Source organism: Scardinius erythrophthalmus, assembly GCF_964197995.2.
Source record: "Scardinius erythrophthalmus genome assembly, chromosome: 17".
Taxonomy (NCBI): Eukaryota; Metazoa; Chordata; class Actinopteri; order Cypriniformes; family Leuciscidae; genus Scardinius; species Scardinius erythrophthalmus.
In genome coordinates this window covers 25,255,028-25,280,309 of record NC_138237.1, presented here as the reverse complement: position 1 = coordinate 25,280,309, position 25,282 = coordinate 25,255,028, and the positions used below count along the sequence as shown (strand labels likewise).

At 36.6% G+C, this 25,282-nt stretch overlaps 1 long non-coding RNA gene across 1 annotated transcript; it reads left to right on the top strand.

Annotated features, from left to right (window-relative positions):
* Nucleotides 1-356: 356 nt before the first annotated feature.
* On the top strand, nucleotides 357-24,765 carry LOC308705218. The gene is made up of 3 exons (XR_014031892.1): nucleotides 357-501; nucleotides 21,859-22,116; nucleotides 22,298-24,765. It is a non-coding gene; the product is annotated as an uncharacterized lncRNA (long non-coding RNA).
* The last annotated feature ends 517 nt before the right edge of the window (nucleotides 24,766-25,282 follow it).

Sequence of the window (25,282 nt, the reverse complement as noted above, 5' to 3'; positions counted from 1 at the left end):
ATATAGTTAGTGAAACAATTTTTTGCATTATGTACTTTAAGAATATTTTTTTGTTATTTTTTTTTTTTACTGTTTTTCAACTTTATACTTTACCATTGCATTGTGCATAAATATTATTTGTTTACACATACAAATAAATCAGTAAAGATATAGGCTGTCTATATATGTCATTCTAACAGCCCATACATATTTTTAAGTTAAGGAATATAATTCATAGCAAGAAAGAGTCACAATTTGTTTTCACCCTCTTGACATGAACATTTTTGTTTTGACCTTGAAATGTCTTTGTTACAAAGAAACATTCTGTTTCTTTATTTCCTTAACAGGAAACACAGGAAACTCCTCGTGAACTCTTTCACAACAGGATTAAAGAAGGAAATGGTCTGGATAGCTTAGTTAAAGCTGTGTTCCAAAAATAAAATCAGTCAACAAGAGAGCTTATCTAATTTACTGGTTTTAAAAGAAAAGTGGTAAACCAACTTCACCAGAAAGACCATGCTGGTAGGAACAATGATTATGCTGTTTTTTTAAGCAGGGATTTTATTTTTTATATTTGGGATAAATCAACCCATGAATGGTTACCTGGGATAGAAGAAGAGGAAGAAAACACTTTATCATTAAGGAAGTGATCAGAGCTAAATTACTTTTAAGTATTTGGCATGGGTCCAATCTTATGTAAGTCACCAGAAGTAAAACTGCATGCATGAGATTTCCAGGGAAAATGTCAGCTTTCCCTTTCTTGCTGAGCAAGTAATGGACAGCAGTGCTTTTTCACTTTTCTCTTTAATCTGTCTGAAGTTCCTCTTGTTTTCTGGGTGAAAGGGAGCTGACACACTTTTTCCATTTAAGCATAAATCCCGGATTTACCATAAAACCTGCCATGTTAATGAACAAGAAGTTCACTGAGTTGTGTCAGTGTTTTTGTGTCATATGTGCAGCATACTGTAGTGTAGCCTAACCAAAGGAAATTCTGACCAAATTACTGTTTTCAAAGTGGTTTCTGAACCCTCCTCCATTGGTTAAACAAATATAGTCTCGCGCGCAAAATCACGACATTGGTTGAGCCAATGTTGCTAAATTCAGAGAAATGTATTTGCACGTTTATCTGCCAGTCGTGGGTCTTTCATGCAGAGACTCTCCATATGTGCTTGTAATATGAATATAATGATGCATTTAAAAGTTAATGGCTAAACGTATCTTTACAAAAGTTCACAATGCATCTGCAGATGCAATATAATGTAGACAACATTCAATAAATGCATTTTCGTCAGGTTAGATACTGATAATTAATCACTCAAACCCCTTTATCTAAACCTCTCTATACATAACCGCCAGACTCGCGCGTCCTCCATGTCTGTAGTTTTTTTTTAACACTTTTCACTCGTGTTTGTAGTTCTAACCGAATCCTCGTCCAACGCGCGATGGGTTGTGGGCAATATAAGTCGTTAGAGTGAGATAGGTCTGACTGCAGAACCGCAGAACCATACGTCATAGCAGTGTGAGGACGACAGCGCCAGCCTAACAGTCTGATGCCGGAACTGCATACCATACATATCCACCTTACATATACCATACCTAAACCTACCCATCTCCACCCCCTGACCACTAAACCTACCCATCTCCACCCCCTGATCCCTAAACCCACCCCTAAACCTACCCATCTCCACATCTTAGATGCTTTTACCCCGCCCACTTCCGGCATCAGACTGTTAGGCTGGTGCTGTCATCCTCACACTGCTATGACGTATGGTTCTGCGGTTCTGCAGTTGGTTAATATTGGTTAGAGTGCGCATCGATCTGCACTTCGGATTCTGACCGGAAATAGTAGACCATCCGGGTATCTCTGAAACACTCATTTCAACATACTACGATTTGGGATGTACTAATTCTATTTTCGAATACTATTTAGGACGGATAGTATGCGAATTGGGACGCACCAACAGTCTTTCCATTGTCTGACAGAAAATATGTAAAAGAGAACAGCTTTATTGGACATTCCATGTGTGAGCACGGATTAGGCTTTAGTTACTTTCCATTGAAAACAGTTGGCAACACTGTTGGTCAGGATGCTAAAAGCCAAGTAGGTCAAGTCAAGTCACCTTTATTTATATAGTGTTTTATACAATACAGAATGTTTCAAAGAAGCTTTACAGTGATAACAGGAAAATGATTAAATGGTGCATACAGAGTTCTTTTCGGCTGTACAGCCGCTCTAAAATAATATATATAGTGTCATTGTTCAGCTGAATTCAGTTCAGTGTTGATTCAATTCCGTTGTAAAGAGCATCAATTATTAAATTAGTTAATTTCTGCAGAAGACAGTGATGTCATAATCCAGATCCATTCTATTCTCGTCCAATAGTCTCATTGCAGTCAAACCAATAATGCTGAATATGGAAAAACATGTTGTTTCCAGATGGTGTAGCTACGAAACCTTCAAAATTGGGACATACTAAACAGCAGGCTTGCCAAGTCTTTGAATCTTTGAAACAAAACTGTCTGTTTTTATAAAGGAGCTAAAAGGCTCTACACCAGTGCCTCTCCCTCACAAAACTCATCATCCAGCACAGTTTTATATTGGTAAAATATAAATGGGTAAAATATTTCAAATCAAGCATTTCAGTCAAATACTATTCAGACCTTTAAACAGAAGAACAAAAACCAACCCACAGCAACAGTTTAAATTCACAGTGAAATCAAAACAATTCTTGTTTTTAATGGGATATTGCAATATTTATAATAAGTGATTTATCTACACATATATATTTTTTTTAAATCAACATGCCTTCATAATTTTGCCCTCGACATCTCCTCTCTTCTCTGATGACGTGTTTACTGGCGTGAGGGCGGGACAATATGTCACTTACATGATATCACAGCAATAGCAAACCAATAGACTATAAAAAAACAATATGACGTAGTGTCCGTGACGTCACCCATAGGTTTTTATGAAGAGCATTTTTGTAGCCCAAAGTGGGCGGAGCCGCCCGTTGCCATTTTGGCAACGCATCACCGCATGTCACTCCCGGATAACCAAAAATGGGCAAAGAGGCAGGATTAGGCCCTAGTGGTAAATTGTTGAGTAATGAAAAAGAAGAAGAATAAAGTTTGAGTGTTAGTTGTACACTGCATGGAGTGTGTTCTGTGAAAGGGAGAAAACACCACAGCTGTAAACATGTTTTTTTTTTCATGTCCAATTCCCGATGGACAAAAAGAAAGTCCCGCTCTACATTTTTTTCTTGTTCGAAAAAAACCTTTTTCACTCGGATATATACATCTTAATAGGGAAGAGAGAACTATTGCAACTTCCGCTTCAAGCAATTCTGTGAGTAAAACAGAGGACTTGACAACCCTGCTAACCAGCCAATCCTTGATCCCTCAAATAAACAGAGAAATGTGAAAGAGCAACAGATTCACAGTGTTTACCCATTTTAAACGTTTTAGCCCACAAATGTTTTCCTTATGGTTGCCTCTGCATATTAAGCTCATATAGCCTATGTATTTTAACATTGAAAATATTACACACATAACCTTAAACCAGGAAAATAGGTAGGCAAATTGACACTAAAAGTCACAAGTAGATTACATTTATTAAAAACACACTACTATTTAGGAAGAAAGGAAGGCTTCATTTGGGGTCATTTGACACATTGTTTTCGTGTTTTGTCTGACATTCTTACATGAATTTAAAGATGAATGCCAGACAATTTTAGGCAAACAGATAAAACATGCATTCCATTCTAATCGGGCAAAGATCTCAATATATTTTCTATCTACATGTTGTCTTTCTTGTTTTCTGGCTTAATGTCTAGGTTTCAACTTGTTTTAGTCATACAGGTATCTGTGCTGATAGCCATAGGTGATAAGTATGCAGCAGACTCAGATGCTGAACAAAAGAAATTAAGATAAATAGCATAGGTGGGACTCTGGAGCAAGGCACACATGTTCAAGTCTCAAGCAAGTCTCAAGTCACAGTGCACACAAACCAAGCAAGTCAAGTCAAGTCAGTGGTTCACCTCATGCAAGTCAAGTCCTGCAAGGGTTCTAGTCAGGTCAAGTTAAGTTACAATACCAAACAGAAACAAGAAGAGTTTATATTGGCCTTGATCCCTCAGAAATGATTAACTTTGTTAATTATACATTTATACCGTAATATTATTAATAATAATCATATAATTTATTATAGTACATATTTATAATGAATACAATTTTGAATTATTATTATAATTATAAAAAAATGTTGAAGATAAAACAATTGAAGGTAAATTCAAAAGTGCGATTCATTAATTATATTGGTTTTACAATAAATGTCATGTTTAACTTTGATTATCACCGGTAGAAAATTTCTACCCCACTATCCCATTAATGGGAAACTCAAAGCTTGCACACGTGGGTCCGTCATGCTGCCCACAAAAGAAACGGTCAGAAAATCCGAACATACGGATTCCACTTATGCCTAAAACACAACTTGTGATGTCAGAAGTAGCCTAGTGCATCATGGCGTAGCGTAAATATCAGCAGTACGTCGCATTACTCGCACAAGTTTTTGGGTGAACTATCTCTTTTATGGGATATGCGCATTACTCGCATATCCCATTAAAGGGATAGTTCACCCAAAAATGAAAATTAGCCCATGATTTACTCACCCTCAAGTCATCCTAGGTGTATATCACATTCTTCTTTCAGACAAATACAATTGGAGTTATATTAAAAATGTCCTGGCTCTTCCAAGCTTTATTTTTTCAATATGAATTTTTATTGGTTTTATGACAACAACAACAACATAACAACGAAAAAAAAAAAAAGGGCCAGAGTACATTAAAAATGACATAAGTGCCTAAAATAATTACAAAGGAAAAAGATCAAACACATACAAAAAGGGGATATAATCAGCATTCAAATCACAGTATTATAAATGTGTCAAAGTCCATTACATGCTACTGTTATTAAGCTGATGGAGGAAGGGACTCCAGATCTTAGAAAACTTATTAAGAGACTTTGCTTCATTAAACCTCATTTTCTCAAGATGAATGACAAAGGCCATTTCAGCAAACCATTTCTGAAAACATGGGGGAACAGTGGATTTCCACTCCCTTAATATAATTCTCTTATCCACCATCATGCCCAGCATTAATGCCAATTGCACATAATAAGGAAAAGATGAAACTGTGCCAGAGTAGCCAAAGATGGCCAATTCTACTTCAGGCAAAACAGCCAGGTTATATGCCGCAGAGTACCAAGAAAATATATCCTGCCAATACCTATGGAGTTTTGGGCAGAACCAAAAAGAATGAGATAAAGTTCCCTCTGTGCCCTGACATCGATCACAAACTGGAGACACTTCTGGGTAGATCTTGTGGAGTTTAACTTTAGAATAATGCAGTCTATGTACAATTTTGAACTGAATTAACTGAAGTCTTGCATTAATAGATCTTCCAAGCTTTATAATGTGAATGGCCGTTTCTGTTTTGAAGTCCATAAAAGTGCATCTATCCATCATAAAAGTGCCCCACACGGCTCCGGGGGGTAAATAAAGGCCTTCTGAAGTGAAGTGATGAGTTTGTGTAAGAGAAATATCCATATTTCAAACTTTATAAAGTAAAATACCTAGCTTCCGGCCAAACGAACATACAGATTCCACTTAAGTGTAAAGCGCAACTTATGCGAGTAATGTGGCGTACTGCTGATATTTACGCTACGCCATTAAGCACTAGGCTACTTCAGAAGTCACAAGTTGTGTTTTAGGCGTAAGTGTATGTTCGGATTTTCTGACCATTTCTTTTGTGGGCAGCATGACGACCCCACGTGTGCAAGCTTTGAGTAAAGTCAAGCAGCGCCAATGTCATGGCGTGAAAGTGGCGTCCGCGGTGAGCATGGAAGACTGTTGCCTAGCTGCAGGAGAGATTGTGGGGCATGAAAACATCATGTCGGCCTCCAGAATGAATAGCTCTTTTGAAAAGGCAAATGAGTTTGTTGAGAGTGGAATAGTCATTGATAATAGTTTTAGTCCTGTCCTCCCACTTTCCATGCCATCCAAAAAAGTGCTGCTGTCTAATATTCCGTCTTTCATAAATGATGAAACTAGTGAGAATTTTGTCCCGATATAGTAAATTAGTGTCACCTATTAAAATTATACCAATTGGTAGTGGATCTCATCTTTTAGAACATGTGGTTTCGTTTAGGTGATTAGTTTACATGATCCTAAAAGATGATGAGGATCTAGATCTGTCACTGCATCTCAAAAGTTGATGATGATGTTATTTATGCTACAACGGGACCAGATAAAATGTTTCAGTAGTGGGGAGGTGGGTCATTTAATTTGTGCTTGTCCTGGTAAGAATAAGGAAAATGACTCGGCGGCTGATGACATTGTTGATAATGTTGAGTACACCTAGATGTTCTGAAGAAGTATTAAAGAAGAATTTAATATTAAGTACAGGATTACTTCTAATTCTAGCGTCAGTCTCTCTCAGAGTGACTCCTCTAGCTGCAGTTATGAAGTGGATGACATTAAACTCTTCATAAAAGCTATTAAAAACAGGAGAGGGGTGCATGCAAATGAGTATTTTTCTGATACAAAACAGTTTGTTGATAAAACCAAGCTTTTTATGTCGGAATGTTTGTTTACAAGCAAGGAGGTATATCAATTAAAAAAGAAAAACTCAATTCTGACAATGCCAATGAAGGTAGTGAGAAAGCCTAATAGTCTAGCTATCAATGTGGTTGGTGTGTGTGGAGTGCTGCTATGTTTCTTAGTCTCTTTCCTTTCTCCAAACATGAGTAAAGTGAATATTGCGACTTTGAATGCAAATGGAGTAAGAAAAATGAGAAAAAGAGCAGAAGCGTTTGAGGTGGTTAAACAAAAAAGTAAAGATGTTGTAATTTTGCAAGAAACAAATAGCGACTTAAAGGTGGGATCAGTATTTAAAAAAAAAAAAAACACCTTTGAAAACTGTGATGGACTGACTACCAAAACAAACTTGTAACCAATCAGCAGTAAGGGGTGTATCTACTAATGATGGGGAGGAGAGAGTGCTCAGTGCACACAGCACAGACATTAGCCGAACGACTACAGAAAGAGAGATGGCAGATAAAAAACAAAAGAGGAAAATGTCTGTGGAACTTAAATTTAAAAAGAAGGCTTAAGATCAGGCAAGAGGTAATTAACCCTCTGATGGTCTTCGTTTAGCAGTCACACTGGGGGCCTTCCCGGTCATAAATGACCGGACACCTAAAAATGAAACTTCCTCCATCCCAGTAAAAACCAATGCAATTTATTTTTGTTCTATAATATTTATTCTTTTTAATTTAGAATTTTGAGACAATTTGATTGAACTTATTAATATTTATGCAATATTTATTGTCCATTTTTTGCCATTGAAAATAATGTTTTTTTTTTTTTTTTTTTTTTTTTTTTTTTTTAAATTCTATGCAGTATTTTCGGGTAAAATAGAGACTAGGCTTTCAGAAAAAAAATAAAATAAAAAAAAATTCATCAATTTATTAATCATAAAATTAAATAAAACATGTTATTGCATGGGTTTACCACTAGATGCCTGTATAGCTCTAAATGGAGATGTTTGTGAATTCTAGTTGTTTTTGGACCAAATTACTTACTTTTAAGATGTGGATTGAATGTATTTTTTTAGAAATTCTCAAATAATACTTTTTGCCAAGGTTTATAACATTTTATTAATTATTATTTTAATAATTTTAATAATTATTATATTAATTATATATACATATATTAATTATAATTATTAATTATGTTATGTTTTTCACTCTTGATGTTTTAGAGCTTCACCCCTTCATTGCTGAGCATTTTTTTTCTGCATCGTGGCTGATTTTTAGAGAATTTTTGTGTTTTTGTCAATTTCCCATTCATTTCCTATGGGGGTAATTTTGACCGAAGACCAAAATCATAACTAATTTTTTTACGACCACTTAGCATGCTCGGATCATGAACTCAATTTTTTTGTGTGTTCACATACCTAATGCCAGAAAAGTCACCAAGTTTCGTAACATTCTGATGAAGCTGTGATTTTTAAAAATTCAAAACAGATTTTTGTAATCTGAATTTATTGGTGTGTATGTGTATAAACGTGTGTTTGTATGTGTGTGTGTGTGGGTGGGTGTGAATTTTTTGCACTCTTGATGTTGTAGAGTGTCACCCCTTTACTGCGGTGTACTTTTTTTTAGAATCGTGTCCGATTTGTAGATTGTACAGACAAAAATTCAGAGAATTTTTGTGTTTTTGTAAATTTCCCATTCATTTCCTATGGGTCGGTCATTTTTGACCGAAGACCACGAGTGTGACTATTTTTTTTACGACCACTTAGCATGCTCGGATCATGACCTCAATTTTTTTTTGTATTCACATACCTAATCCCAGAAAAGTCACCAAGTTTCATAGCCTTCCGATGAAGCTGTGATTTTTAAAATTTCAAAACAGAAAATTATTCGGTCAGAAATGACCGAGGACCATCAGAGGGTTAATATTGGAGAAGCTTACCAGCGTTGGAGAGAACTCAAGGAGCTGAAGGCCTAACATCGGACGCCGAGTTTGCTTTATTTGCTTTTTACAGAACTAATATACTGGCCATTGCTTGAATATGCTCGTGTGTAATCTTTGCTTGTTTTTTTTCATTTGCAATATTATTGTCGTTCGATTCAGCTATGAAAAATACACATTTAAGCCTGGTGCGTTTAAACCTCCTCTGTCTGTTTCAAGCGTCGGCTCCCAAAGTGTGTCTGAAAAGTAAGATAATATATAGGCTACTCCTAATGTTTGTTTCCTTTGGTTCCTCATTTAGTGATCGATATACCCCCTAATCTTGTTATATAACAATATTGTTGTAATATATTCGTTACTATGACTGTCGTGCTCATACTATCAAGTTGATCATGATAACTTTGTGGGTGTTGAGCGTCTCCCACGTGAAACAGAGCTGAACCATTGACGCGTTAAAACCACTGATCTATAGACCTTATGTAGCCCCACCCCTTTTCAGCGCTGTGCTCGTTGTCTTTTGACTCGATCTTACATATTTATGAATGAACGGCTCGTTTTAAAATCTTCCTGGTCTACTGACATTTGTTAAGAGATCTGCTTTAAACATTACAATCCTCATGATAACTTTCGTTAACTTTATATTAAGTAAATACACAAAATCTAATTACTCCTGGACAGCAATGCCATAGAAATATACAGAGCGACTGCAAAAACGGAAGGTCAAAGACAATATTCTAAAGATGGCGGCACCCTCGTTTCTCTGGCGCATAAGGTCTATGGAATGACTGGATAGCTCATGACGTCATAAACAGTGAAGCCACCGCACCGCCATATTGGTATTCCCTAGTGAGCTCACACGTTCTTTTGAATCAATAGGACATTTTATGATTTGACTGAGAAAACAGACACCGTTTTAAAATCTAAAGTCTCCCTGTACATTCTTACAACGCAAACATATTTAAATGGGTATTTTATTAAAGTCGGAAATTTTTCCTGCTTATTAAAAAATAAAAAAACAGCAATTTCTTTGCAAAAGGAATAAAAAGCTGTACGAGAACACTAGTCGGCCTTCACTGAAGAGCTATCTTCACAGGTAAGAAAAACAGTTTGATACTATTAATTAAATAGTGAATGCTAAAGACCTATATTTTTGTGAATTGGTGAATATTCAGGTGAATATTATTTTGTGGCCACGAATTAATAATAGGCTACCTCAGCACGCTTTACTAATTTGTTCCCTCGTTTTACTGGTCCTCACTGCAGAACACGAAATCCAGGGTGAGGAGTTGGATCCAGATCCAACTCCTCCCACCTTACATATACCTATACCTACCCATCTCCACCCCCTGATCCCTAAACCCACACCTAAACCTATCAATCTCCACCCCTTATATCTGGATCCAACTCTGCACCCTGGATCTTGTGTACTGCAGTGAGGTGCTACTGCTATATTGTGGCCACGTTGTAATTCGTTAAATTAAAATGAGGGATGGAATTAGTTAAACGTGTCCACGATTTATTGAAACGAGGGAACAAATAAGTCGTCGTAACAACAAATTTAGATCAGTGGACAGGGCGCATAAGAACGAGCAGTGAGAGAGAGAGACCCGGCCGCGATTTATAGATCAGTAGTTTGTTCAAATAAAATTAGTTCAAATTTGATTAGTTAGCAAGTACATGTTCAGGAAATGTAAAATACAAATTGTATGGGTTAATGTAAGTAGGCCTAATGGTAAACAGACTCTGCACGTAACTCTTTTGAAGCTATCAAATGGTGTCGCTATTGGACACTTAATTGTAATTATTGCTGCTCTGAGGTTTCTTATAGGGTACTGTTGACTTGTTTTATCTTTTTTTTTTTTGAAGAAGCATACTCTTGCCTTGGAGAAAACAACACGGGAATAGCGACAATTGTGCATATAAATTACTACTTACAGGGCTTGAATTACAACCTGTGGGCAGTTTTTCTACATTCTTTGTGAACATCGTTTTACACTTGTATGCTGCACAGCGAATCATCTTAAAAGTCCCGCCGGAGCTACCAATCTCTGTATAACGGCCGTTGGAGCCCTCTGCTGGTAGGGAATCGTAAGAATCATAAGAGTTTAGAACGTCATGAGCTATCCAGTCATTATATAGATCAGTGGTTAAAACACACATTACTACTTAAACACATTCGACATGGATTACCATAGTAACACATTGCTTTCACTTACCCTCGGCCGGCAGCATAGACAGTAAAAGAAATGGACACAGCGACCCCATTGGATTCAACGGAGAAGTCAATTAGTCAATTAGAAGCACTCACTTCCTGATGACTGAACGTACTGCGCAGCCTCAAACTGAGCTTGACGACGTAGATGTGACGTGAGCAACCTGTCTGTCTTCTAGCTGTGCCAAGAGAAATCTGAATCATTCTCTTCCGAAACTTGCAGAGACAGAGAGCGTGAGTAGGAGGTGTCCATGAGCTAGGAGCTGGAGCAACTTTTGCTAAGTATTCTGATTAATTACTTTGTCATTTTGCCTCCACGTCCCCTCGATTGCCTGCGAGCTTCTCCTCCTGTCTATACGGTAATTTCTCTACTGTGCGACAGAGAGTCGTGGTTATGGTTATGGTTATGTGGTTATGACGCAATCGTTAGCCCATTTTTACAAAAACTGCTTCCACGGGGCCTTAATGTAAGAAACAAGGCAATGGAGCCTTTTATACTTTTTTGTGTTTCTTTAGAAATAAATAATGGACAAATGGAGTCTCAGACTAAACGTCTCAGATGTAAAGTTATTCGCTGTCAAATTGATGCCAAAATGAATGGGAGTCAATGGAATGCTAACAGCAGATGATGGTCTGCTAATCAATCGCGGCCCCTGGGGAAGCTTCAATTTCCGGCTGATAGATTACCCCCCTGGCCGGCAGGTACAGCAGATTCCCCCATAGTCGTTGCCTGGGTTACGGTCATGTACGTAAGTGTGGGGTGGAGCTATCAAATTAGGGGCGAGATCATTTTGGGGTAGGGACGTGTTTGTTTTGGTGATTTCAAATATCAGCATTGGCCAAAAGTGTTTTGCAAAAACTACTGATCCCACCTTTAAGGAATGCTGCTGATTGGGCTGAGGAGTGGGATGGGGTCTCTGTTTTGAGCCACAACACCTCACTTAAAAGAGGGGTTGCTATTCTTTTTGCTAAGAGTTTCAGTCCAACTTCTTATCAGATGGATGAAGTAGTTAAAGGTAGGCTTTTAAAAGTAAGAGCTAATTTGGGGAATTTTAATTTTGTTTTTATTTGTGTGTACATTCCAACTGCACCAATAGAAAGAATGTTGTTTTTAAATACTCTTTGTTCTGTTTTGCAAAAATGCTATGTAGAAGAATATTTATTCTTGGGTGGTGATTTTAACTGTACAGTGTTGAACTTGGATAGAAATCATATTGAACCTCACTTGCCCTCTCGTAATCGGTTAATCTAGCTTGTCAAAACATGAGTTATGTGATGTTTGGAGACAGTTTATGAGAAACAAAAGCAATATACTTGGACTCGTTTTCATGACAGTGTGATTTCGCTGGCAAGATTGGACTGGTTCTATGTTTTTAAGCATCACTGTAACGTTGTAAGAAGATGTTTAATTACATTAAGTTTATCGGACCACAATATGGTGCAGTGTTCTGTGTTTTTAAACTCCTTTAAACCAAGGAATGCATACTGGTAATTAAACACTACTTTGTTAAGTGACAGGTATTTTAAAAAATAGCCTATTTTTAAACTGTTTTGGGATGAATTCAGGATAACAAGGGTATCTTTTAAGTCACGACAGTGGTGGGATTTTGGGAAAGCCCAAATAAAGCGATTCTGTTTACAGTATAAACGTCACTAGAGAGACAACTTTGAGTATGAACATCTTGGAGACCGACATTTCACAACTTCAAGAATTGGCTGAGTCAACTGGTGCCCAGGGTAATTTAGATTCTGTCAAATAAAAGAACAGAGTTGGCTAATTTTGTCATGATCACCTGCTGGAGTAGCCACCAGATGGCACTCCTCACCAAACTATTGCCACACCATCTTGGACTACATTACCCATAACTCACTGCCAAGACTTATCAACCATGATTGTTTACAGCTGTGTCTCATTAGCTCATTAACTCACCCTATATAAGCCTTTTATCTCAGTCATTCATTACAAAGTCTAATCTAGTGTAACACTTCAATTCTGAGCATTCTCCTGGTTTTAATTTATCTTGGGTTTTTTTATTTAAATTTTTTATTTAAATCTTCTGCCTGTTTTTTTTTTTTTTTTTTTTTTTTTTTTGATTTTCTCTGTTTTTGTCTGTACCCCTGTGACCCTGTTATTGTTTGGACTGGTAACCTGGTGTTCATGACATTTGCCTGTTTTTGACTATGATTGTGGATTACCCTTTCAATTAAACTGCATTTGGATCCTCAGCCTTTGTGTCTCTGTGCAGTCTTTTTTTTTTTTTTCAGATGTACTGGGTATTAAAACACAGGGGGCTTTGGTCAGGTTGAGGTTCCAGAGTGTAAACCAGATGGATGATCCATCCAGGTTCTTTTTCAACTTGGAGCCATCCATGCTCTGCATTCTGAGTCTGGAGGACTATGTGGACATTTGTAAGAGAGCAGTTTTTTTTTTTTTTATGACAACTTGAATAAAAATTTACTTGGGGCGGATGACAGTGAATTTTTCAACGACTTACCCCAGGTGTCTGAGGAAGTCAATGCCGAGATCTCTGGTGCTTTGAGCATGGGTGAACTTTACAAGGCCCTCCAAGGAATGGAGTCTGGAAAGACAGCGGACATTGACTGCCAGCCAGTAGACTTTTATTAGTCTTTCTGGTCAGAATTGAAAGAGGACCTGCTGGAGGCATTGAACGAAAGCTTGGCTGAAGGCCAGCTGTCTCTGAGCTGCCATAGAGCAGTGTTAACCCTCCTGCCCAAGAAAGGCGACTTTACAGACATAAAGTACTGGTGGCCCGTACCACTAAAAACTGCTCTTGAAACCCCTGGCTAACAGGCTAGCAAGAGTGATGGATTGTCATCCATCCTGACCAGACCTTTTGTGTTCCTGGTAGGTCAATATTTGACAATATTTCATTGGTTTGTGATGTTTTAGAGGTCTCCAAAATGTTGAATTTAGATTGTGGGTTAATCTCATTGGATCAGGGCAAAGCATTTGACCATGTTGAGCATTGCTATTTGTGGAGAGTTTTAGAGGCCTTTGGCTTTTGCCAAAATATCATAAATCATATTAAAGTTTTTAACAGTGGCGTTGAGAGTATTCTTAAGGTCAGCATGGTTTGTGTGCTCTTTTTAAAGCTCACAGAGGTGTTAGGCATAGGGTGCTCATTGTCTGGTATTCTCTACTCTTTGGCAATAGAGCCACTTTTACAACAAATAAGGGTAAAACTTGTCAGCGTATGCCGATAATTAGCAGGCAAAGTGACATACAGGTTTTGTTAAGTTTACTTAAAACTTTTAAATCTTCTGCGAGTGTAAACTGGAGAAAAAGTGAAACATTATTATTATGTAAATGGACAGGTGAGAAACCAGATAACTGAAGGTTCAGGTTTGGGAAAATTAGGTTTTAAATACTTGTGTATCTTGGTAATGATTTTACTGTGCAAAACTGGGAAGGAATCATTGAAAAAGTTAAAGGTCGTCTGGATAAACAAAGATGTTTAATTCCAATGATATCATACAGAGGGCGTATTTTAATTATAAATAACTTAGTTGCTTCTTCATTATGGCACAGGTTTGCTTATTGATCCTCCCTCACATCTTTTAGTGAAAATACAGGCTATTTAGTGGATTTTTTCTGGGATAAATTGCATTGGGTCCCACAGAATGTGTTGTTCTTGCCTATGGAGGAGGGTGGACATGGCCTAATACATCTTCACAGTAGAATATCAACCTTTTGGTTGCAATTCGTACAAAGTCTACTATTTGGTTCAGTTGAATTTAAATGGTGTGCTGTTGCGTATGTGATTTTACATAAGCTTGAGAATCTGGGACAGGATAAAACTCTTTCTACTGGACCCTACGAAATTGAACACTTCTGGTCAGTTTTTTATAGGAACCTCTTTAAGATGTGGAGTCTCTTTGTTTTTAAAAAGCAGAGAGTTCACAGTCTCTTCATTCACTGTAAAAAGTTTAACTATTATTTACTCAATTTTATTGGTGAAACATTTTTACACTCAAAAAAATTGAGTAAATTTTAAAGCTGTGAAATCAATGAAATATACTGTATGAATTGAGTAAATGCAAGTAAAAAAATTAAGTAAATCTGAGTAACTGCATCTGGTACATTAACAAATAAAATTGAGTAGAAATAATTTAACATTTAAACATTAAAAAAAACAATATTTATGAGTAATATTAACTGTTTTTATTAATGAGTAATATTAACTTTTTTATTTTCTCTAAACCTTTGTAAAATAGTACTCCAGACAACCACCAGTATACATTACATTGGCCTTTATTTTCAATGAGTACAGCAATACAGCACATTTTAGACTGTTTTTTCATGTATACAATATTGCCTGCATTTAAACTTATTTAACAAGTAAAAATGAAATATTTAAACATTCAGGTAGCCTAATTCAAGTGTAATCAACCACTCTGTTATCCAATATCCACCCAATCTGCGCTGGTCCTCGTGCCGGAGACAGACTCGCGCTCTGCGGGTGAACTTTGAACTTCATACCGCCGTCCTGCGTTTCACTCACAGTCACTGAGGCACAGCCGAAAGATACTGCGAGCGACTGACATAACCTGCCAATAAACAAAAAGTGATAGTTCTGAGGACATTTTATCATCCAAATGATAATAATTATATTCATTATCATTATGAAAGTCATGTGTTTATGCAAAGCGTTTCAATCACGCAAAAAGACAAACGCGGCTCTCGTCTCGTTTAGGTGTCGAATTACGCCCCTGTATGTTGTTTTGCATTAAATATGATTTAAAGCACAGTAATGATTTTATAGATAAAATAAAACATACACCAACCTGAATTTCACAGTGAAAATGCACCAAATCTGCGACGCTGAGAAGAGAGCTGTTGTTCTGGAGACTGGAGTTCAAACAGCCAGGCTCACTCCAACCGTCGAGTTTTCGTCACGTCAGAGGGTGGGGGAGGGGTGCATTGTTTTAATTGAGTAAACTTACTCAATTTTAAGAGCGTGTTAAATATATTAATAATATTGATTTGAATTAAGTAATTTTTTGTTTCTTGAAACAGATCAGTTTAATTAAACATTCTCAAATATTTTGATAGAAATTTCACATATATATTAAGTATATTATAAAGAAATAATTGGTTAGTCAAATACTAAATTATTTTATTTAAAAAAACTTAAATATATCTGTAAATTTTAGATAAAATTAACTGTTGGATTTTTACTCAATTATTTTGGTATGTTTAACTCAAACAATCAAGTAAACGATATACAGAGATTTTATTAAGTTAATAAAGTTAAAAATTTCTGTAATATTTAAGCCACAGAATAATTTTTTACAGTGTTGGCTATCAGAAGTGGGTGTCACTTGTTACGATCCGTTTCAGATCTAGGGGCAGGAAAGGAAGGTAACAAAAGTTGCAAGGAGAGAGTGAGAGAACTCCCATCTCCGGGTCCCAGGACAAGCACAAATTACAAGGACACCAGTTTGAAATGTAAAAAGATTTCACAAGTTTTATTTTTACATAATCAGTGGGATATTAGGACTTCAGGAGGGGAAACGGCCAAAATAACAAACCAAATAAATTCTTACTAAAGGTTTTTAGAAATAACTTACCTTGCTTCAAAATAAAATAAATCAAAAGACAAACACTTCCGTTCCACTAATTCTCAAATAAAATGGCATATGCCTCCCTACAAATGATCCCAATAAAGAAACAACCAAACAGTATATTAACTTAAAAGAAAAACACTCCAGTAAGATGATGTTAACTAAAAACACAAGGTTACCACAAAGTCACATAGAAGTTAGCACACAGCATACCTTCTTTTAATGTTCACTTAATCACTAAAACTGACACCACAAACACAATGAAATCAACAAGTGCTGGGACCGGAAGATAACAGTCTCTCAGAGGAAAGCCTCAGTCTCTCTCTTGGGTTGGAACTCTCTTGGTTCTTATATACACTGCTCCACTCACATCTTAATGAGCTGGAACACAAATCATTTGGCACTCCCGAACCTTTAGTTCATGGAGCACACTAGATGTGTCCGCCAGTGGACTTTTCCCAGGACTTAACAAGACATTGATAGTAAAGTCACTACCGTGGGCCAATTACCGGAAATATCAGGAAGACTTGATTTCAAGAATAAAAAAGCAACGGCTCAATGTCTGGGAATCAGATCAACCCGTCTTTGCACAGCTATTAATGAAATGGCAGATAGTAATACAACGAAAAGAACTTTGTACTTTTGTACTGAGTATTGTGTTGGTCTTTGTAAACCAAATCTTGAAGGTTGCTCTCAATACTTATGCATATTGCAATTTAAATATACTATGAATTGTATTTGTAATAAAGGTTTGTTAAAAAACTGTAGTATAAGCAGAATAATTGACTACAGGTTATTGAATTATTTAAAAATAATGCACATCCGAGGTGTAACGCCACTCTGCGAATTACCACTTTGGGTGTGCATTATTTTTCTATAATTCAACAACCCAGCATCAATTATTCCTTTATAAATAATGTTATTAGACTAATGATTTATATATATATATATATATATATATATATATATATATATATATATATATATATATATATATATATATATATATTATATAGAACAAACTTGAAAAATAATAAATTAATTTTATTATGAAATTACCAAATCACTGTCTTAATGAATGAGTCACAGAAGCATTCATTAAACTGATTCGCTCAAAATCACTAAACCGCTATGTTCAAACCCCCGGATTCCGTTTAGTGACTGACGAAACACCACCGTATGGGCTGAAATATGTGCCAGAAACTGAATTTGAATCAATTATATTTGAATTTGAATTGTAAACTTGAATAATTGCATTGAAAAACTGAATTTGAATCACATAATTTGAAATTGTATTGTTTAATTTGAATAATTGCATTGAAAAACTGAATTTGAATTGTATAATTTGAAATTGAATTTATGTGTTTGGAACTGAAGTCCAATACAATTTGATCCTCACTGAAAATTCAACTCTCTATATATCCTCACATTCCGTTCTCACAATTCAGATTCAGATCACCAAAATCAATTTCAAGTTTCTGTGACAGACATCCGGGTAGTTGGAGGATGAAGGAAGAGCAATCGAGCGCAGATCGATAGATAGAGTTATCCCTTATATATATATATATCTGCCTGAATCAGCCTGAAGCCTATAACTATATATAACTATATATATATATATATATATATATATATATATATATATATATATATATATATATATATATATATATATATATATCATAGGCGTAATTTGCGGGTGGGACGGGTGGGACATGTCCCCACCACTTTTTGCTAAGGTCGATATTGTCCCCACCACTTTTGAAACATCTCGCGGCACGAATGTACCAATACAAATAAATAAAACATCTCCAGTTAACTAGCAGAGCATTCATTTATTTCGTTTGTAAGAGGCGATCTAGCACTGAAATGTGTTGTTTTTGAAATCAAGTGATCAAAGTGCTCGTTGCCGCTGCGATCAGATACAGACACAGGCGCGGATACTGTGTCTTCACTCGGACTCGTGCTTCAATCTGTTGTGGAGACTCTTTTCGTTCCGGTGAAATTACAAAACAAAATACATACAAACGTATGCTTGCCTGATATACAACCACTGATAAACATAATCGGTTTTAATGAGAAAAAAAAAAACCTATACGAGTGCGGATTAGAACCCACAACCTCTGACACGCTTGGCAAAAGTTCTACCACTGGACCATTTCAATACACAATTTTACAATGGATTTACCCACACCAACATATATCAAACCTCATTAAACGACAAATTAAACCCATGCACTATTTCAATCGATTGCTGGACATCGTAATGTTATGTACATACATCGATTTATGATTTAGCATTCATAACCCCCCCCCCCCCCGTTTAAAAAAAAAAAAACCGCCCCACCCACTTTTCACAACAAAGTTACGCCACTGATATATATATATATATATATATATATATATATATATATATATATATATATATATATATATATATATATATATATATATATATATAAGGGATAATGTATATAGCGAGGCGGTTGTTATAGCTAATAACAACCCCGACAGGTCTTGAATCAGCCTGAAGGTGTTGTTATTTGCTATAACAACCGCCTCGCTATACATTATCCCGCTTATTACATGGCTACCTACAAAATAAATAAATAATTTGACACAAATTATTGATTTAACTTGTTTATTGATTTAAAAAGATTGTATTGCTTCTAAGCAAAAGATTGTAAAAAATAGTCCGTTCCGCGTCCATAGCAACGATTTGTTTTTCATGGCAACGGTGTGATATACTTCGCAGCGGTCTGTTATCAAGAAATAACAGACCGCATTCTACATTGGAATTCAACCAAGCCATGTAATAAGTATATCACACCGTTGCCATGAAAAACAGAGCGTTGCTATGGACGCGGAACAGACTATTTTCTTCAGCAAAAGAAAACTTCCTCCAGCAGCGTTTTGGCTCCCAGGAAGCGGGCAGTAAGTCTCTAGATCCTGCAGCCGCAGACGAACTCTGCTGCCCCGCTGTAGTTTCTCTCCGTCCGCCGGCCACCGGCAAAGGCAGTGGAACTTCCCGCCGAAATATACATACTCCCGATCACCACTATGTCTTTGGCCGGTCCCATCTGGATCAGCGGGGACCGGTGCAGCAGCGAGGTGAAGCTGTGTTCCTGCCCGGGAGAAGAGACGCTGCGCACCTGTGAAATGTTATCCCTTGCTGTTATTTTTTATTTTTATTTTTTTCCATTTCTTTCGTTCTAACATCCATAAGCAGCACAACAGTCTGGCATATTAGTGCTGAGTGATGATCCTGCGACACTGAACTCTATCTATCGATATCGATCTGCGCTCGATTGCTCTTCCTTCATCCTCCAACTACCCGGATGTCTGTCACAGAAACTTGAAATTGAATTTGGTGATCTGAATCTGAATTGTGAGAACTGAATGTGAGGATATATAGAGAGTTGAATTTTCAGTGAGGACCAAATTGTATTGGACTTCAGTTCCAAACAAATACATTCAATTTCAAATTATACAATTCAGATTCAGTTTTTCAATGCAATTATTCAAAATAAACAATACAATTTCAAATTATGTGATTTAAATTCAGTTTTCCAATACAATTATTCAAGTTTAGCAATTCAAATTCAAATATAAATTATTCAAATTCAGTTTCTGGTGGCACATATTTCAGCCCATACCACCGTGGCTCTCTTGCCACAGAGATGCGTAACTCTTTTGTTGTGGCTTGTTTGGAAATATTGCTGTTGGAGAAACAGAGAATATTGACAACATTATGTCTAAAATGTCACTTATCACAATATTCACTCTTTGATTAGCTACTGAACTGTTTTATAATATCAACATAACATTTGCGATCACGCTAATATTCTGGAAATATTGGTTAATATCATTATGTTATAAATATAAAAATAACTCATAGGCTAATAGGGCAATTTTTGCCACCATATCTTGAATTTTGAGTGTATTTTATTAATTCTGGTGACATTTTGCCCCAACCTCCTGATTTCTGAGCCTGCTTCAAGAGAAACATTGATAAAACATAACAAAACATCATTAAAAGTTTTCAGAGGTGGACAGTAACAAAGTACATTTACTTGAGTAAGTACACATTTTGAGTATGTGGACTTTACTTTTGTATACATTTTTCTGGAATTTTTTTACTTTAACTTCACTACATTTGACAGACAAATGTCATACTTTTTACTCCACTATATTTCTGTCAATGTTCTTGAGTAGAAAGTAGTAACGTCAGTCAGGAGATGATTTTTTTTTTCTAAAACGTGATTGAATTTTTGCAGTTGACAGATATAGCCTATCAGTAATCACTCTTGTAGGGTCACGTGTCGTGAAGTTCAGCGATTTCCCATAATTTTCTTTGAACACTAATGAACTGGTCGCAAAATAGTCGAAGACAGATCCTCGGCGCAGAGCGCGCATCCATGGCAAATAGGTCTTTCTGTTTTGCAGTTTGTTAAATAATTATTGCTGTTGGGCAGTTATACAGCTATGGTTGTGTTGCTGGGCTTTAAACAAGGTTGGATTTTTATAGACCACTTGATTCAAATGTGCATGAATGGATACATATAGATGTGTACTTCTTTTGTCGGGGTGGTAAGAGTGTGAAATAAAAACAAAAATGAAGATTATTATGGCTGTCTTTTTTGTCAATTCAGTTGTTTAATTTCTATAGATTTTATAACATTCTAAAAGCTCTTAATTCCACAGATACTACTAACTGGTAGGTGTATTCACTAGGTTGCTTCAGAGGCATAATGTACTGTAAGTATTACAACAATGCAACAATAATAAAAAAATGCATTGATATTTACTTTTTACTTTTGATACTTTTAAAAACAAGCACTTCTGTACTTTTACTTAAGTAAAAATCAGTCTTTACAACTTTTACTTGTAACGGAGTAATGACCAGTAGTATCTGTACTTTCACTCAAGTAAGGAAGTTGTGTACTTTGTCCACCTCTGACAGTTTTGTATATTGTTTTCTATCATTGGAAAGAGACATACTTGTCATTGAAGCTCTATGATTTGAAGGAAATTGTGGCAAATGTCAGTGAATTTACATCATGTGACGTTAATTACAAAACATGCCATCATTAATTATCATTTTAATCTTTTGGCAGCCTTAAAGGGATACTCCACTTTAAAATGAAAATTGTATCATCATATACTCACCCTCATGTTGTTTCAATCCTTTATGAATTTCTTTCTTCTGCTGAGCAGAAAGGAAGATATTTAGAAGAATATCAGTAACCAGACAGTTTCTGGTCTCATTGCCTTCCATAGTATATTTTTTTCCTACTATGGAAGTCAATGAGACCAGAAACGGTCTAAATTGTCGTAAACAAAAAGATCTGGAGACTGTAATCCATGCTCTTATAACATAACGCCTTGACTTCTGTAATTCCAACTGTGGCCTGCTTCAAACTGCGATCTCTCGCCTGCAAATGATCCAAAATGCTGCTGCGAAACTTCTTACTGGAACGTGAAGGTGTCGAAAGGTGAACGACAGATGCCATTAGGGGTGTATAAACAAACATGTTTTATCTTCCAGGTTGAGTCCTGCAGTTGCATTCCTCCGGAAGTATTGTATCACCATGAAGCCACTGATGAAAGCTTCAAACATCCTCCAATCAGAGTCCAGTATCTACATGGGATGGCTGCTGCTAGTAATCCACCAGCTTCAACAGGTTAGAGACATCAAGCAAGACCTGCATGTCACTCATCAGAGCCCTGCAAAATGGCCTGCAGAAGTGTTTCGGACAGAAGATGGAGGATGCAGAATGTTATAGAGCAGATGTTATAGAGGCTGGTAATTTCAAATTTAAATGATCTCATTTGTCTTGCTATAACTGCATGCCTGTATAACCATGTATACCTTGTTACAGGCCTAAAAGTTTGTTATTAAAGTATCATTTGTTGTGATTTAGCTAATGTAAGTGTCGGTATTCAAAAATGCTCATATAATCGAAGTGACTGTGTTCAAATTACAGCCTTGACATACTTGAAACAACATCTTAAAAACTACGGAGCATGAGAATGTACACCAAAGAGAGTCATCTGATGACGACGTTTTTTTCTCCAGACCACTCTCCAAAATGTTGCAAAGTCCAGTTGAGCTTGATGGTTACCTTGCATGTGCCTCAGACAACATGAGCTGCTTCACTCCTTCCCAGCCATCAAGAAGCTGTCTATGAAGTTAAACACAGCCTGCCTCAGCTGCATGTGAATGGCCTTTTTGCTGTACTGGTCTACTTTTTATATCCAAACGAAGACGGATAGACTCTGTGAACTTTGAAAATCAGCTTCTGCTGAAACTGAACAAAAGGTTCTGAAAGTGAACTGTCCAAGAGTTTAAGGCCCTTGCCCAGCTGTTTGCAGTGAAAAAATTATACTGTTTATACAGATTCAAATCATTTAACATTCTTCAAACAGACAAAATTCCTGTTCTATGTGTTTATTTGTTTAAAACACAAATTGCCTATGTTTGTGAATATCCATTCATATTTCAGATTTTATTCAGTGGTTTCAATGTTTATTCATGAAATATCACCGGCTAAAAAGTAACTTGTACTCTGAATAGTTTTTGAGAGGGGTACTTTGTACTTTTACTTAAGCACATTTTTAACACCAGTACTTTTGCTTGTAATTGAGCATTATTTCAGCAATGAAAGAAACAACCTTAGAGTGGAATAAACCGGCTTGTAGTGTGATTGTTTAAAGTGTAATGTCTTCACTAATGGGTTGGTTATCAGCTACTGTGATGTTTGTGGATGGTACATATGGAATCGTGGGAATGCGTAGCTTCTGAACCAGCTAATTATTAATTAAGTTGATTGCAGAACCGGAATCGAATAGCGCTGCAACACATTGCGAGACATTAGCATATGTTATAGTGATGGGTAATGTTAAATATTGGGTTAACATCCTTGGAAAAAATATACTCACTTAAGCTTGGGGTGCTTTGTTGGGGCACATACTGCATTGATGGTCTGGTTGCCTAGCATCTGGCGAGTTTTTTCAAAAGTGTGAAGAAGAAGTAGAAGTGGTAAATGCCTCACTTCTCTCTGGGTGTATACTTTGACAATTTTCAATCTAGTTTCCGACCACATCACAGCACAGAGATAAAGATAATAAATTATATTCGCTTAAATACTGAGACAGGCAAATTATCGGTGCTGGTACTACTCGACCTCAATGCTGCATTTGACACTGTTGATCACAACATACTTCTTGACAGGCTGGAAAACTGGGTCAGGCTTTCTGGGATAGTCCTAAAATGGTTCAGGTCATACTTAGAAGGGAGAGGTTATTATGTGAGTATAGGAGACCATACATCTGAGTGGACATCCATGACATCTGGAGTCCCTCAAGTCTCAATTCTTGTACAACTCCTATTCAACCTGTATATGCTCCCACTGAGCAAAATAATGAGAAAGAACCAAATTACTAACCACAGCTACGACAGTACCACAGTTACGACACGCCGATCTACTTAGCCCTGTCGCCTAACGATTACAGCCCCATTGACTCCCTGTGCCAATGCATTGATGAAGTCAACAGTTGAATGTGCCAAAACTTTCTTCAGCTAAACAAAGAGAAAACTGAAGTCATTGCGTTTGGAAATAAAGAATAAGTTCTCAAGGTGAGCGCATAACTTGACGCTAGGGTTGAAACAACTAAAAATCAAGTCAGGAATCTCGTGTGATTCTGGAGTCAACACCTACGTTTCAGTAGTCATGTCAAAGAAATAACTAAATCAGCATACTATCATCTGAAAAATATTGCAAGAATTAGATGCTTTGTTTCCAGTCAAGACTTAGAGAAACTTGTGCATGCTTTTATCACCAGCAGGGTGGATTATTGTAATGGAATCCTCACTGGCCTTCCCAAAAAGACCATAAGACAGTTGCAGCTCATACAGAACGCTGCTGCCAAGATTCTGAGCAGAACCAGAAAATATCACACCAGTCCTCAGTCTTTACACTGGCTCCCAGTTACATTTAGGATTGGTTTTAAAGTACTATTACTGGTATATAAATCACTCAATGGCCTAGGACCTAAATACATTGCAGATATGCTCACTAAATATAAACCTAACAGATCACTCAGATCATTAGGATCATGTCAGCTAGAAATTCCAAGGGTTCATTCAAGGCATGGTGAGTCTGCTTTTAGCTATTATGCCAGCCACAGCTGGAACCAGCTTCCAGAGGAGATCAGACGTGCTCCTACAGTAGTCACATTCAAATCCAGACTAAAAACATATGTGTTTAGCTGTGCATTTAATGAATGAGCATTATGCCACTGTTCATCCGACTGGTTGCACTGTATTTTATTTCCTTTTTATTCTAAACTGTTCTTATTTCTTTTTATTATTTTAATTACTTCTATGTAAAGCACTTTGAATTACCATTGTAATTACCAAATGTGCTATATAAATAAACTTGTCTTGCCTTGCCTTGCCTTGCATAGGGAGCCTCGAGCCGGCCGTTTAACAGGGGTCTCACAGTCTCGTCAGTGTTGATCACTAGACAAAGGTAAATGACTAATACCATTGATGTCCGCTTTCATGCTTGCTCTTTCTAAAAGTAATTTGAATCCCCATAGATCTGTTTACACTTGAATAAAGTAACACTATGTCTAGTCAGAGGTCATGACCACACCAGATATACAGTGAGGAAAATAAGTATTTGAACACCTGCTATTTTGCAAGTTCTCCCACTTAGAAATCATGGAGGGGTCTGAAATTGTCATCGTAGGTGCATGTCCACTGTGAGAGACATAATCTAAAAAAAAAAAATCCAGAAATCACAATGTATGATTTTTTAACTATTTATTTGTATGATACAGCTGCAAATAAGTATTTGAACACCTGAGAAAATCAATGTTAATATTTGGTACAGTAGCCTTTGTTTGCAATTACAGAGGTCAAACGTTTCCTGTAGTTTTTCACCAGGTTTGCACACACTGCAGGA